A 17,163-nucleotide genomic window follows, 5' to 3' on the forward strand; every position below is an offset into this window, starting at 1 on the left:
ATACAAGAGTGAAAACATATGGTATCTGTCTTTCTCTGTATGGCTTATTTCACTTAACATCACATTCTCCAGTTCCATCCACGTTGCTACAATAGGCCATATTTCATTCTTTCTCATTGCCACGTAGTACTCAATTGTGTATATAAACCACAGTATCTTTATCCATTCATCACTTGATGGACATTTAGGCTTTTTCCACAATTTGGCTTTTGTTGAGAGTGCTGCTATAAACATTGGGGTACAAGTGCCCCTATGCATCACCACTCCTGTATCCCTTGGGTAAATTCCTAGCAGTGCTATTGCTGGGTCATAGGGTAGGTCTATTTTTAATTTTTTGAGGAACCTCCACACTGTTTTCCAGAGCGGCTGCACCAATTTGCATTCCCACCAACAGTGCAAGAGGGTTCCCGTTTCTCCACATCCTCGCCAGCATCTATAGTCTCCTGATTTGTTCATTTTAGCCACTCTGGTGTGAGGTAGTATCTGAGTGTGGTTGTGATTTGTATTTCCCTGATGAGGAACGAAGTTGAGCAACTTTTCGTGTGCCTGTTGGCCATCCGGATGTCTTCTTTACAGAAGTGTCTATTCATGTTTTCTGCCCATTTCTTCACTGGGTTATTTGTTTTTCAGGTGTGGAGTTTGGTGAGCTCTTTATAGATTTTGGATACTAGCCCTTTGTCCGATATGTCATTTGCAAACATCTTTTCCCATTCCGTCGGTTGCCTTTTAGTTTTGTTGGTTGTTTCCTTTGCTGTGCAGAAGCTTTTTATCTCCATAAGGTCCCAATAGTTCATTTTTGCTTTTAATTCCCTTGCCTTTGGGGATGTGTCAAGTAAGACATTGCTGCAGCTGAGGTCAGAGAGGTCTTTTCCTGCTTTCTCCTCTAGGGTTTTGATGGTTTCCTGTCTCACATTCAGGTCCTTCATCCACTTTGAGTTTATTTTTGTGAATGGTGTGAGAAACTGGTCTAGATTCAATCTTCTGCATGTTGCTGTCTGGTTCTCCCAGCACCATTTGTTAAAGAGACTGTCTTTTTTCCACTGGATATTCTTTCCTGCTTTGTCAAGGATTAGTTGGCCATACGCTTGTGGGTTTAGTTCTGGGGTGTCTATTCTATTCCATTGGTCTATGTGTCTGTTTTTGTGCCAATATCATGCTGTCTTGATGATTACAGCTTTGTAGTGGAGGCTAAAGTCTGGGATTGTGATGCCTCCTGCTTTGGTCTTCTTCTTCAAAATTACTTTGGGTATTCGGGGCCTTTTGTGGTTCCATGTGAATTTTAGGATTGCTTATTATAGTTTCATGTAGAATGCGGGTGCAATTTGACTGGGATTGCATTGAATGTGTAGATAGCTTTGGGTAGTATTGACATTTTGACAATATTTATTCTTCCAATCCATGAACACAGGATGTTTTTCCATTTCTTTATATCTTCTTCAATTTCCTTCATAAGCTTTCTATAGTTTTCAGCATACAGATCTTTTACATCTTTGGTTAGATTTATTCCTAGGTATTTTATGCTTCTTGGTGCAATTGTGAATGGGATCAGTTTCTTTATTTGTCTTTCTGTTGCTTCATTATTAGTGTATAAGAATGCAACTGATTTCTGTACATTGATTTTGTATCTGGCAACTTTGCTGAATTCATGTATCAGTTCTAGAAGACTTCTGGTGGATTCTATCGGATTTTGCATGTATACTATCATGTCATCTGCAAAAAGTGAAAGCTTGACTTCATCTTTGCCCATTTTGATACCTTTGTTTTCCTTTATTGTCTGATTGCTGATGTTAGCACTTCCAACACTATGTTAAACGACAGCGGTGAGAGTGGACATCCCTGTCGTGTTCCTGATCTCAGGGAAAAAGCTCTCAGTTTTTCCCCATTGAAGATGATGTTAGCTGTGGGCTTTTCATAATTGGCTTTCATCATCTTTAAGTATGTTCCTTCTAGCCCGACTTTCTCGAGGGTTTTTATTAAGAAACGTTGTTGAATTTTGTCAAAGGCCTTTTCTGCATCGATTCACAGAATCATATGGTTCTTATCTTTTCTTTTATTAATGTGATGTATCACGTTGATTGATTTGTGAATGTTGAACCAGCCCTGCATCCCAGGAATGAATACTACTTGATCATGGTGAATAATTCTTTTTATATGCCATTGAATTCGATTTGCTAGTATCTTATTGAGAATATTTGCATCTATATTCATCAGGGATATTGGCCTGTAGTTCTCTTTTTTTACTGGGTCTCTGTCTGGTTTAGGAATCAAAGTAATACTGGCTTCATAGAATGCGTCTGGAAGTTTTCCTTCCTTTTCTATTTTTTGGAATAGCTTGAGAAGGATAGGTATTATCTCTGCTTTAAATGTCTGATAGAACTCCTCTGGGAAGCCATCTGGTCCTGGACTCTTATTTGTTGGGAGATTTTTGATGACTGATTCAATTTCTTCGCTGGTTATGGGTGTGTTCAACTTTCTATTTTCTCCTGATTGAGTTTTGGAAGCGTGTGGGTGTTTAGGAATTTGTCCATTTCTTCCAGATTGTCCAGATTGTTGGCATATAATTTTTCATAGTATTCCCTGATAATTGTTTGTATCTCTGAGGGATTCGTTGTAATAATTCCATTTTCATTCATGATTTTATCTATTTGGGTCATCTCCATTTTCTTTTTGAGAAGCATGGCTAGAGGTTTATGAATTTTGTTTCTTTTTTCAAAAAACCAACTCTGGTTTCGTTGATCTGCTCTACAGTTTTTTGTTTTTATTCTATATTGTTTATTTCTTCTCTGATCTTTGTTTTTTCTCTTCTTCTGCTGGATTTAGGCTGTCTTTGCTGTTTTGCTTCTATTTCCTTTAGGTGTGCTGTTAGATTTTGTATTTGGGGTTTTTCTTGTTTCTTGAGATAGGCCTGGGTAGCAATGTATTTTCCTCTCAGGGCTGCCTTCGCTGCATCCCAAAGCTTTTGGATTGTTGTATTTTCATTTTCATTTGTTTCCATATATTTTTAAATTTCTTCTCTAATTGCCTGGTTGACCCACTCATTCTTTAGTAGGGTGTTCTTTAACCTCCATGCTTTTGGAGGTTTTCCAGACATTTTCCTGTGGTTGATTTCAAGCCATAGCATTGTGGTCTGAAAGTATGCATGGTCTGATCTCAATTCTTGTATACTTATGAATGGCTGTTTTGTGACCCAGTAGGTGATCTATCTTGGAGCATGTTCAATGTACACTCGAGAAGAAAGTATATTCCCTTGCTTTGGGATGCAGAGTTCTAAGTATATGTGTCAAGTCCACCTGATCCAGTGTATCATTCAGGGCCCTTGTTTCTGTATTGACCATGTGTCTAGATGATCTTTCCATTGTTGTAAGTGGTGTATTAACGTCCCCTGCAATTACCACATTCTTATCAATATGGTTGCTTATGTTTGTGATTTTTTTATATATATTTGGGGACTTCTGTATTTGGTGCATAGACATTTATAACTGTTAGCTCTTCCTGATCGATAGACCTTGTAATTATTATGTAATGCCCTCCTTCATCTCTTGTTATAGTCTTTAATTTTTTTATAGCCTTTAATTTAAAGTCTAGTTTGTCTGCTATAAGTATGGCTACTCCATCTTTCTTGTGACTTCCAGTAGCATGATAGATAGTTCTCCATCCCCTCACTTTCAATCTGAAGATGTCCTCAGGTCTAAAATGAGTCTCTTGTAGACAGCAAATAGATGGGTCTTGTTTTTTTTATCCATTCTGAAATCCTATGTCTTTTGGTTGGAGCATTTAGTCCATTTACATTCAGTGTTATTATGGAAAGATATGGGTTTAAAGTCATTGTGATGTCTGTAGGTTTCATGCTTGTAGTGATGTCTCTGGTACTTTGTGGTCCTTGCAACATTTCACTCAGAATGCTCCTTAGGATCTCTTGTAGGGCTGGTTTAGTGCTAATGAATTCCTTCCGTTTTTGTTTGCTTGGGAAGACCTTTATGTCTCCTTCTATTCTGAATGACAGACTTGTTGGATAAAGAATTCTCGGCTGCATATTTTTTTGTTCATCACATTGAAGGTTTCCTGCCATTACATTCTGGCCTGCCAAGTTTCAGTAGATAGGTCTTCCACTAGTCTTATGTTTCTCCCTTTATATGTTAGAGCGTGTTTATCCCTAGCTGTTTTCAGAATTTTCTCTTTATCCTTGTATTTTGCCAGTTTCACTATGGTATATCGTGCAGAAGATCCATTCAAGTTACATCTGAAGGGAGTTCTCTGTGCCTATTGGATTTCAATACTGTTTCCTTCCCCATATCAGGGAAGTTCTCAGTTATGATTTGTTCAATTACACCTTCAGCCCCTTTCTCTCTCTCTTCCTCTTCTGGAATTCCTATTATATGGATATTGTTCCATTTGATTGCATCACTTGGTTCACTAATTCTCCCCTCATACTCGTGGATATTTTATCTCTCTTTTTCTCACCTTCGTCTTTTTCCATAGTTTTATCTTCTAATTCACCTATTCTCTCCTCTGCTTCTTTAATCAGAGCTGTGGTTGCTTCCATTTTATTTTGAACTTAATTTATAATATTTTTTATCTCCTCATGATTATTCCTTAGTCCCTTGATCTCTGTAGCAATAGATTCTCTGCTGTCCTCTATACTTTTTTTCAAGCCCAGCAACTAATTTTTTTTTACTGTTATTCTAAATCCTTGTTCTGTTATATTGCTTAAATCTTTTTGATAACTTCGTTAGCTGTCTCTACTTCCTGGAGTTTCTTTTGAGAATTCTTCTGTTTCATCATTTTTGATATTCTCTGGTGTGGCGGGGAACTGCAGGGCTCTTCCCCTGTGCTGTCTGGATTAACTTGTGTTGGTGGGCAGGGCCGCAGTCAGGCCTGATGTCTGTCCCCAGCCATCCACTGGGGCAACAGTCAGACTGGTGTGTACCTTATCTTCCCATCTCCCAGGGGCAGGACTCACTGTAGAGTGGTGTGGCCCCTGTATGGGCTACTTGCACACTGCCAGGCTTGTGGGGCTACTTTGATTGGCGTATTAGCCGGGGTGGATCTGAAAGGTGCACAGGGACAGGAGGACAGCTCGCTTTGCCATCGGTGGTCCCCTGTGGGAGTGGCCCTGCAACACTGGGAAAGAGGCACACCCGTTGGAGGGATGGATCCACAGAAGCACAGCATTTTGTTTTCGCATGGTGCAAGCAAGTTACGTGAAGGGAACTGGTTCCCTTTGGAATTTCCCCTGGGGACGGGAGAGGGAGATGGCATTGTCCAGTGCCTTTGTTCCCCACCGAGCTGAGCTCTGTCTTCCAGGGCTCAACACCTCTCCCTCCTGGTGTCCTCTCACCCTCCCACTCTCCGAACAGAGCTGTTGACTTATAACATTCCAGATATTAAGTCCCGCTGGCTGTCAGAACTCATGCAGTCCAGCCCTTCTGCTTTTGCAAGCCAGACTCAGGGATTCCACCTTGCCGGGTGGGCTGCCCCTCCAAGGCCCTGGCTCCCTCCCGCCAGTCCATGTAGCATGTACCACCTCTCTGCCCTTCCTACCCTCTTCCGTGGGCCTCTTGTCTACACTTGGCTCTGGAGAGTCCATTCTGCTAGTCTTCTGGCAGTTTTCTGGGTTATTTACGCAGATATGGATCGAATCTATGAGGTGATCAGCAGGACGAGGTGAACCCAGCATCCTCCTATGCCGCCATCTTCCCACAACCTCAATTAAGATTAAGCTTGCAAGAATTTTTATTGGGATTGTTTTGAATATATATATATATATATATATATATATATATATATATATATTTGGTGAGAATAACTATATTAATAGATTTTCAATATGTGAACATGGTATGACTTCCATTGACATAAATCTTATTAAATTCTCCCAGCAACGTTTTGTAGTTGTCATTATGGGGGTCTTAGGGACATATTTTGTTACATTTACTCCTAGGTATTTTATTGGTTTTGTTGCTGCTATATATGGAATTTTTAAATTTAATTTCTCGATTGTTTGTTGCTGCTACTACATAAGAATACAATTTATTTTTTCTATATTAATCTCATATCCTATGGCATTGCTAAATTCATTTATTAATTCTAGTCGCTAATTCTAGATTCCCTGCAGCTTTTTACATAAGCATTTATACCATCTACAACTAGGGACAGTGTTTTTATAAGGAAAAACACAAATAGATGTCTTGTCACAGCAGTCAAGGAAAAGGACAAGGCCCCTGAAAGAAGTTGAAAACTCTGTGTCTTTCACATAGGGTATCTTCTTTCTTTTTTCATTCTTGGAAGTTTCCCACAATCATCACAGTCAAATACAGCTTCATGTAAATGACATATTCAGGTCCTTTCTGATAAGGGGATTTGAGAGGATGCCAGGGTCCAAGAACTGATTTGGAAAGTAACAAGACATATGTAGAGAGCAATGTAAATGTAACTGGTTTCTGACCATTAGGCCAAACATTTCCAAGTGAATGACAGACTCTGGTCCAGTAGTAAATCAGTCAGGAGGACCAATTTCAGAAGAAAGGTTAAATAAGAACAGGACCACTGGAGATGTGTCCTTTAGGCACTTTGCATCCACTAGCAAGGCTATTATCAAAAAGCAAACAATAACAAGTATTCATGAAGATGTGGAGAATTATAATCTTCATACATTGCTGATAGGAATGTATAACCATGCACTTGCCATTGAAAACAGTTTGGCAATTCCTCCAAAAGTTATACATAGAGCTACCATGTGACCTAATGATTTCCTTGTAGGTATATACTCAAAATAATTGAAAGCATATGTTCACAATATTTGTACACAAATGTTCATAATAGCAAAAGTGCCAACAACCCAAATATCCATCAACTGACAAATCAATAAACAAAATGTGGTATATTCTTGTAACAAAATATTCAATACACATAAAAAGGAATGAAGTCCTGAAAAATGCTACAACGTGGGTAAATTTGAAGACACTATCTAAATGAAAACCAAACCTAAAGGGCACGTATTATATGATTCCATTTATATGAAGTGCCCAGAATAGACAAATCTGTTGATACAAAAAGTAGAATAGTGGTGGTAGCTGGTGGGGGGTGGGGGATGGGCTTGACTACTAGAGGGTGTATATAAAGTTTCCTTTTGGGGTATTAAAAAGGAGAACATCAATAACCAGATGGAACAATTTATTATTAATAAATAAAACAGTTTGATTATCTCCCAATAAAACAAAAATATATAAACAGTAACATGGACATATTTAGGTAAAAGAAGTCTTTTTTTTTTAGTGTTTATTTATTTTCGAAGGAGAGAGAGACAGCGTGAGCGGGGAAGTGGTAGAGAGAGAAGAAGACACAGAATCCAAAGCAGACTCCAGGCTCTGAACTGCCAGCACAGAGCCCGACACAGGGCTCGAACTCACAAGCTGTGAGATCATGACCTGATCTGAAGTCAGACACTTAACCGACTGAGCCACCCAGGTGCCCCAGTCTTTTTTTAATATAATTTATTATCAAGTTAGCTAACATACAGTGTATACAGTGTTCTCTTGGCTTCAGGAGTAGATTCCTATATTCATTGCTTACATTACAGCACCCAGTGCTCATCCCAAAAAGTGCCCCCCTTAATACCCATCACCCATTTCCTCTCCCTGCACCCCCCCATCAACCCTCAACTTGTTCTCTGTATTTAAGTGTCTCTTACGATTTGCCTCCCTCTGTTTGAAACTATTTTTTCCTCTTCCCTCCCCCCATGGTCTTCTGTTAAGTTTGTCAAATTTCACATATGAGAGAAAACATGATATCTGTCGTTCTCTGACTGAGTTATTTCACTTTGCATAATAACCTTCAGTTCCATCCACGTTGTTGCACATGGCAAGAGTTCATCGGGAATACAAACTGGTGCAGTTGCTCTCAAAAACAGTATGGAAGTTTCTCAAAAAATCAAGAAGTCTTTTACTATATGACAAAGTTGACATGTCAATCTGAAAAGAAATCTGTGTCACTCAATATATTTTTCTCATTTCTTTGTGTTATGCTAACTTGGGAACCAGAAAATTAATGTAACTCCCAGAACTAGGCCTCTCAGCCCAAGGGGGAAGCATTTTATTTACAACATCCCTCCCTATTAAGAAGTTAATCTCCACCTATGCATGATAAAGCATGGGTACCATATGACAAAAGTTCGTAACAACCAGTCTTGTCATCTAAGAATAAGGAATATAAGCTTGAATCCCAGGTCTGCCATTTACTAGGTATGTTTTGGACACAGTTAGGAAGTAGATGAGTATGTAATACATGATAATCACACTCCAACATTCCCTTTTCCATAACTATTTAGACTATTTACATCATACTAAGCAATTTCTGATACACCAACATTTTGTGTCATCCGTCAGGAGGCCGTAGTTCAGTCAACCAACTGAGCAAATAATAAGAATCTAGCTGCATGAGACAACACATTGAATTTAGAATCTCTGCTGTGTGCAAAAATATTGATGAATTCAATTTAATTTATTAATTTAACAAATTGTTTAGCATGTACTCCATACCTGGTGCTGTTCTAGGTATTGGGGAATCACAACACTAAACAAAACAGCAAAAAAAATGTCTTCATAGAACTTGAATTTCTGTTGGAAAAACAAGACAAAGCTCAGGAGGAAACATCTGAAGGAGGCAAAGGAGTGATCTAGGCAGATATTTGAGGGTAGAGTCTTCCAATCAGAGGGAAAAGCAATGCAATGGACCTGAATTGAAAGCATGCCTGAAAAAAGTAGCTAAAATTATGCCATTTCCCAGCTTTAATATTCTCACACATATTTTCAAGATTTGCCGAAGTAACAAATAAATTGAAAAAGTAGGATTTGTAGGATACCATAGTAAAATATTTTTTTTATCTGCTGTCTATGTAAACCTACTTTTCACACTAGTTCTCCTGTCCCTTGAGTTGAATCTAGGGTATGTCCCATGACTTCCTTGCATGTCTGTAAGTAAAAATATCCTCCTGTCAGTTGTAGTCACAAAACAGTTTCCATTCAATTAAGGCAGAAAAGAAATAACAATTGTATAATTGTATAACTTGTATAACTGGTACCATTATGGCCATATAGTACTGGCACTTTCTATGTTGTGAAGGTATCTAAAGTTAACTCTTTCCCTTGTGTGGTTCCCTTTTTTGGTTCTCTAGGGCTTCCTCCATTGTTGAAAATCTCTTACTTGCTCTTCTCTTGAAATGTCAAAAAAATTAGTCTTGCCTTTTAGATTTCTCAGGGATGAGTTAGATACCTACTGTGTTAACAAGTTATGGGGACACTGAATAGACCCATTGACTTTTTTGCCTTAGGACTGAGGTGACAGTGAAGAACAGCAACTCCTTCTCTACAGTGGAAGCACTCATGAAATGCCAATAGTCCTCGCTAAAAATCCTCTTCAATCTCTGACAATCTTTTTGGCCTCTCAAATGTCTTTTGTAGTCTAAAAATGTGTAGTTATCTAGGGGTAACCAACTCAGTACTCATCCAAGTCCTTTGCATGACCTGTTTTTATCACCTTGTTTTACACTTTGGAATTTGACAGTAGTGGAAACCAATTATCTTGAGACCTCAACCAAAAATGTGACTGAAATAAGTTATTTTATATACATATATATATATATATATATATAGAGAGAGAGAGAGAGAGAGAGAGTATAAAATTCTGCAATTCATCTGATGTATGAGTTGTCTATTTCATTTTTTATAATTATAGTGTCCTCCCTCCCCACCTGGCATGCTGGGTTATAGATTTAGAGAAAATGAGTGACTGAAGGCAATGGGGAGAGAATGAAGACAATTGGTCTCCCTTGGAAGGTGCCTTCAGACAGGCTGTTACAGGTTTTCAAACAAAGCAAAATACTCTCACCCATAAAGGGGAAGATAAACTAATTTGGTAAGGAAGACATAGTAAGGAATGAAAGTGGGCTTACTATTAGAGTTCAATTTTTCCCCTTCCTTCTTTTGATCTCCTCTTCTTCCCAAATCCTTGTACTGCTCATTCCTCAAGGCCTAGCACTGACAACACAGCATCTGAGACCATGCTACTTGGAAGTGAACTCTCCCATCTTTGTCATTGATGGGCATTGAGGCACATGGAGTCTCAACCACTCTTATGGTCCTTAACAATGGATAGTCTGTCTTCTTCCTCTTTCCAGTATGTGTGTGGAAGGCAGGGGCTACTTTCTCAGGAAGTTAGGTACTAGGGTAACAGCAGGGGCCCACCCTCACTCTGCCTAAGTGACTTCTGTTAATGTTTAAATTGTGCATCTCCAGAAATCTTGGAAGCTCAGAAGAAGCTATTTGTTTATTGGCTTACAACTACACCTTCTTTCTGCCCACACAAAGTTGGGAGCAGAAGTTTTACTGACTCCTCTTCTGCTTATTCTGCTTACATGTAGTCAGAGACAACATTAACGTCATATTAATGGAATTATTGGCAGAAGATATCCCCACCTTATTATGAAGAAAGTGCTTGTTTGTGATCAGGTGCTGTGTCCTGAACAATTTCACAGCACATAAGCTCCATTTACATTTGAGTTTAACTTAAACACAACATATTTTATAGTTTTAGATTGGTAATGTATTCATACAATTCAATAATAAAAAATAATTAAGAGGGTGGTTCAATATTCATGAAACAATCAACATGATATTTCACATCAATAAGAGAAAGGATAAAAACCATATGATCATTTCAATAGATTCAGACAAAGCATTCAACAAGGTACAACATCCATTCGTGATAAAACCCCTCAACAGAGTAGGTCTAGAGGGAACATATCTCAACATAATAAAGGCCTTATATGAAAAACCCACAGTGAACATCATACTCAGTGAGGAAAAACTTAGAGCTTTTCCCCTAAGGTCAGTAACAAGACAACTATGTCCACTCTTAGCACTTTTATTCAATACAGTACTAGAAGTCCTAACCAAAGCAATCAGACAACATAAAGAAATAAAAGGCATCCAAATTGGTAAAGAAGAAGTAAAACTTTTACTATTTGCAGGTGACATGATACTCAATATAGAAAATCCTAAAGACTTCACCAAAAAATTACTAAAATTGATAAGTGAATTCAGTAAATTTGCAGCGTACAAAATTAATTTACAGAAATCTGTTGTATTCCTATACAGAAATCTGTTGCAATTCCATGAAGGAGTGGAAAGTGAGATTAAGAAAACAATTTCATTTATAATTGCACCAAAACAATAAAATATCTATGAATAAACTTAACCAAAGAGGTGAAAGTCTTCTACTCTGAAAACTACAAAACACTGATGAAAGAAATTCAAGACCACATAAAGAAATGGAAAGACATTCTATGCTCATGGATTGGAAGAACAAATACAGCAAAACCTTGGATTGTAAGTAACTTGTTCTGTGAGTGTTCTGCAAGACGAGCAAACATTTCCAATAAATTTTAATTTGATAAATGAGCGATGTCTTGCAATAGGACTAATACGTGATGCCAAACACCACATGATCACAACTGGTTCTGATCACAACTGTTCTCTTTCTTTCTCTCTCTCGCTGCAGGATTTTGGGTGATCGTCATAGTAATGTTACATTTCCATGAAATCCTAAAAAGGAGGCAAAAGGAAGTGTCATTGGATAGATTCCTTGTTAAAGTTGCATGAAAATAAAAAGATTCCATTGAGCCAATAGATAACGGTGATTACATTAGTGGTAGTGAAATTCATCATACACAATAACCCTCCTCTGTCTTGTCCCCCTCACATCAGCCACAAAGCTTTTCAAAGGTAAATGCAGGTTAATTTGTTATTTTTTTATATTTTGTATTTTTTATTACTGTGTATTATATTTCTTATAGGTAAATTCGCTTTGTTATGCAAGTGCTTTGTATTACAAACATGTGTCTGGAATGAATTATGCTTGCAAACCAAGGTTTTACTGTATTGTTAAAATGTATATACTACCCAAAGTAATCTACACATTTAGTTCAATCCCTATTAAAATGCCAACAGCATTTTCCACAGAACTAGAACAAACAATCCTAAAATTTGTATAAAACCACAAAAGATCCCAAATAGCCAAAGGAACCTTGAAAAAGAAAAGCAAAGCTGGAGGCATCACAATTCCACACTTCAAGTTATATCATTGAAAATGGTAGTAATTAAAACAGTATCGTACTGGCATAAAAATAGATCAATCAAATAGAATATTAGAAAAATAGAAATAAACCCAATATTATATGGTCAATTAATCTTTGACAAAGGAGGAATGAATATACAATGAGAAAAATACAGTCTCTTCAAACAATGGTGTTGGGAAAAATTGGAAAGCTACATACAAGAATGAAACTAAGCCACTTTCTTTTACCATACACAAAAATAAACTCAAAATGGATTAAAGACTGAGGCAACTGGGTGGCTCAGTCAGTTAAGCATACGACTTCAGCTCAGGTCATTATCCCATAGTCCATGAGTTCAAACTCCGCTTCTGGCTCTGTGATGAAAGCTCAGAGCCTGGAGCCTGCTTCAGATTCTGTGTCTCCCTCTCTCTCTTCCCCTCCCTACTCACACTCTATTCTCTCAAAAATAAATAAACATTAAAGAGTTTTAAAAAATGGATTAAAGACCAATGTGAGACCTGAAACCACAAAAATCCTTGAAGAGAGCACAGGTAGTAATTTCTATGACATCAACCATAGCAACATTTTTCTAGGTAGGTCTGCTGAGGCAAGGGAAACAAAACCAAAAATGAACTTTTGGGATTACATCAATATAAAAAGTTTCTACGCAGTGAAGTAAAAAATCAACAAAACAAAAAGGCAACCTACTGAATGAGAGGATATATTTTCAAATGACATACCCATTAAAGAGTTAGTATCCTAAATATATAAAGAATTGATACAACTCAAGACCCAAAAAACAAATAACCCAATTGAAAAATGGGCAGAAGACATGAACAGACAAAGAAGACATAGAGATGGCCAACGGACACATGAAAAGATCCTCAACGTCAATAAGCATCAGGGAAATGCAAGTCAAAACTACAATGAGATATCCCCTCACACTTGTCAGAATGGCTAAAATAGAATTAAAAAAAACACAAGAAATAGGAAGTGTTGGTGAGGATGTGGAGAAAAAAGAACCCTCTTACACTGTTGGTGGGAATGCAAAATAGTGTCACCATTGTGGAAAACAGTGTGGATTTTCTTCAAAAAGTTAAAAATACAACTACTCTATGACCCAGTAATCACACTACTGGGTATTTACCCAAAAAATACAAAAACTCTAATTCAACAGGATACATGCACCTTTATGTTTGTTTATAGCAGCATTACTTACAATAGTCAAATTATGGAAGCAGCCCATGTGTGCACTGACTGATGAATGAATAAAGAAGTGGTGTTTATATAGAGAGAATGGAATAATTTTCAGCCATAAAAAAGAACAAAATCTTGGGGTGCCTGGGTGGCTCAGTTGGTTGGACGTCTGACTTCAGCTTAGGTCATGATCTCGTGGTTTGTGGGTTCAAGCTCCATGTCGGGCTCTCAGCTCAGAGCCTGGAGCCTGCTTCAGATTCTGTGTCTCCATCTCTCTCTGCTCCTCCCCTGCTTACACTCTTCTGTCTCTCTCTCTCAAGAATAAATAAACATTAAAAAAATTAAAAAAGGATAAAATCTTACTATTTGTAACAGCATGGCTAGAGAGGATTATCCTAAGGAAAATAAGCCAGTCAAAGAAAGACAAACACCATATGATCTCACTAATATGTGGGATTTAGGAAACAAAACAAATAATCAAGAGAGAGAGAGAGAGAGAGAAACCAAGAAACAGATTCTTAACTATAGAGAAGAAACTGATGGTTACTAGAGGAGAATTGGATGGAAGGATGGCTGAAATAGGTGATGGGTTTTAAAGAGTACATTTATTATGATGAATAAAAATTTGATGACTTTATTTAACAAAAATATATATTTGTTTTCCTTTTCCTCAGCCCTTCCCTTCTCTTCCTGGACAATTCAGTTCTAACACCATTAGATAGGGAAAAGGAAGATAGGTGTTTTTGCCAGAGGAGAGAACAGAGTTATATTGGCCTGAGCAGGGTGAAGAAGACATCCAACCTGGGCAACCTTGGAGAGAGACTCATTGTAAAGATTTAGTGCCTAAGACTGTAAAGAGAGCTTCCTAGGTAGGAAACTATCCAGGTGAGGAGCATTGGGTTCTTTTTATTTGGTTGAAGAGAGTGTCCATGTGGAGGCAATATGTGGCAGACTTGAGCAGGATTTCAGATCTGAGCAGGGTGAGAAACATGTCCATGCAGAAGCCTGCTAGTATGGCTCTCAATTGATAAAGATATAGAAATATAGAAATATACATGTAAGTGTGTAAATGCATGTAAGTGTACCTATGTCTGTGTGTGTACATGTATATATAGAAATATTGCCTAATTCTTTCCACTGAGAGAGCCCAGGGGCCCAGTATGCCAATAGAAACAGACCTAGTGTCCATATCGTGTCTTTTAAATACTATTATTGAATAAAGAGAATAAGAACTCCTTGGAGAAATGGCTGATTACATGGTTGTGGTAGGTAAAGAACATAATGAGCCTGGAACATATTGCAATGCCAGAAAGCAAAGTGGCAAAAAAATGATGGCATACCAAAAGGACATATAAGCCGGTATTAACAGGCTCCTACAAATCAAATAAAGGACAATATGGTATCAAATTAAATAATGATAGAAGATAGTGTAATCCATTGGATCAAAAAAATATGATTCAGTATCTAAATAAATAAATATAAAAATAAACATTTAGATAGTTTCAAAATACCTACCCATAAAATATTTAATAATTACAAAGGGAAAAGACAATGGAATGGTCTGGAAGTCACCACCTTAAACAAATGGTCAAAGAAGACATTGTAAGTAATGGAACAAATTGAAATTGTGTCACCTGATAGGATAAACAGCACACCAAAGCAATGCTTCTGTGATATTCCTGCCAAAGATGCATAACATATGAATCCATTCTAGAAGAATGATCAGGCAAAATCAAATTGAAGGACACTGTAGAAAATAACTGGACTTGCAGCTTCATGAACTTACAGATTCATGAAAGTCAAGAAAAAAATGGAGGGTATATTCTATACTGAAGGAGATAAAGAGATCTGAAAGCAAAATGTAACAGGTGATTCTGAACTAGAATGTCATTTTGCTATAAAAGATATTGTTGATCGCTTCTCAGCCTTTTGGCTAAGATCAAGTGTAAAAGATATTGTTGAATAACTGGCAAAAAAATTATTGGGGCCTGAGTTTAGATGGTAGTAGTATATCATCAGTGTTAATTTTCTGATTTTGATATTTATGTTGTGGTTATGTAGGAAAATGTCTTTGTGGGAAATGTATACAAAATATGTTTGTGGTTATATTCATTTTCTACTACTGTAGCATATTGTCATGAATTCAGCAGCTTAAAACATCTCTTTATTAACTCTCAGGTCTATAGCTCAATAGTCTGGGAGGACTTGGCTAGTTTCCTGTTTAGGATCTCATGAGGTTAAAATGAAGGTGTTGATTGTTCTAGCCTCTTATCTGGAGGGTCAGGGGGAAGAATCCCCTTCAAACTTTATTCAGGTGGTTGGGAGAATTCAATCTCTTGAAGTGGTAGGATTAATGTCCCCATACCCTTGTTTACTTTTCCTCGCTGACTTTTGACAGGGCATTGCTCTCAGCTGCTAGAGGTTTCTCTGATATCCTTGCATTTGGTCCATGCCATTTTCAAAGCCAGCAATGGTAATGCATCCAAGCATTATCATGCTTTGAATTTCTCTGACTTTAACTTGTTAACAGCCATATAAATCTTTCTCCTTTTAAAGGGAGTGATTATGGACACCTGGGTGGCTCAGTGGATTAGGCATCTGACTCTTGATCTCAGTTCACGTCATGATCTCACAGTTCATGAGTTCAAGCCCCGCATGGCGCTCTGTGCTGAGGGCATGAAGCCTGCTTGGGATTCTGTCTGTCCTTCTCTCTGCCCCCACCTGCTCGTGCACTCTCTCTCTCTCTCTCAAAATAAATAAATAAACTTAAAAAAAAACTAATTAAACCTGAAATTATGAGAAAAGCAATAGAAAGCATAAAAATAATTTAATTCTTTAGAGCAAAGAAAGAGATGTTTCCCTAGAGCCTTCAGAAAGGAATACAGCTCTGCCAACATCATTATTTTTTGCAAATGAGACCTATGTCGGACTTCTGACCTAGATAATTGTGAAATAATATAAAACCTTTGTATTTAAAGTAATATACTAAGTTTGTGGTAATGTTTTATGGCAGCAATAGAAAACTAATACAGAAGAGGAAGAAATCTGTTCCAACTCATTTTACAACAACCAAACCAGAGAAATATAGTACAAATAAAGAAAACTAAGAGTAGTATCCCTCATATTACCAGATTAAATCTCTCTCTCTTTCTCACTCTTTCTCTCTCTCACTCTCACTCTCTCCCCAAGTGGGATTTATTCCAAGAATGAAAGGCTAATTCAATATTTGAAAATAAATCAGTCCACCACATTAAGAATCTAAAGAAAAAAAACTCTATGAGCATAGCCATAGATGCAGAGAAATCTTTTGACAAAATACAACATCTATTAATGATAAAAACTTTCAATTAAGTATAAATAGAAGTTAACTTCCACAACCTGATAAAGGGCTTCTACAAAAACATCCAGGTAACATATGTAGTGGTGAGGGACTCAATATTTTCTCTCAAGTCTGGGAGCAAGGCAAGCATATCCACTCTCAGCAGTCACCTTTGACATCATAATGAAAGTCTTATCAAGTGCAATAAAACAACAACAACAACAACAACAAAAGGAATGAAAAGCATATAGTTCGGAATGTAAAAATAAAATTATACCATGTAGCACTGTGTCAACTATACTTTAACAAATAAAGTTTCCTTCTTGTGGATGACATTATTTTCTATGTAGGAAACCCCAAGAATCAGATATTGGAAAAGAAGAAATAAAACAAAAACAACTAGAAATGCATAACCAAAAATATGAACTGCAACACATACCTCAGAACTTACAGAAAAATTAACTCAAAATGAAACAGATATGTAAATGTATTAAATGTAAATGTAAAGCAAAAAATATAAATTCTGGAAGAAAAC

At 37.3% G+C, this 17,163-nt stretch overlaps 1 long non-coding RNA gene across 2 annotated transcripts in view; it reads right to left on the minus strand.

The window, feature by feature from the left end:
- LOC106976289 (uncharacterized) overlaps positions 1-17,163 on the minus strand; it is a 110,049-nt gene that overhangs the window by 82,612 nt on the left and 10,274 nt on the right. For both annotated transcript variants that reach the window (XR_008289803.1, XR_001430454.3), the window contains exon 2: positions 8,538-8,615. This is a non-coding gene — a long non-coding RNA (uncharacterized LOC106976289). The remainder of the gene's footprint in view (positions 1-8,537; positions 8,616-17,163) is intronic.

This window comes from Acinonyx jubatus, chromosome X, assembly GCF_027475565.1.
Source record: "Acinonyx jubatus isolate Ajub_Pintada_27869175 chromosome X, VMU_Ajub_asm_v1.0, whole genome shotgun sequence".
In the NCBI taxonomy this organism is placed as follows: domain Eukaryota; kingdom Metazoa; phylum Chordata; class Mammalia; order Carnivora; family Felidae; genus Acinonyx; species Acinonyx jubatus.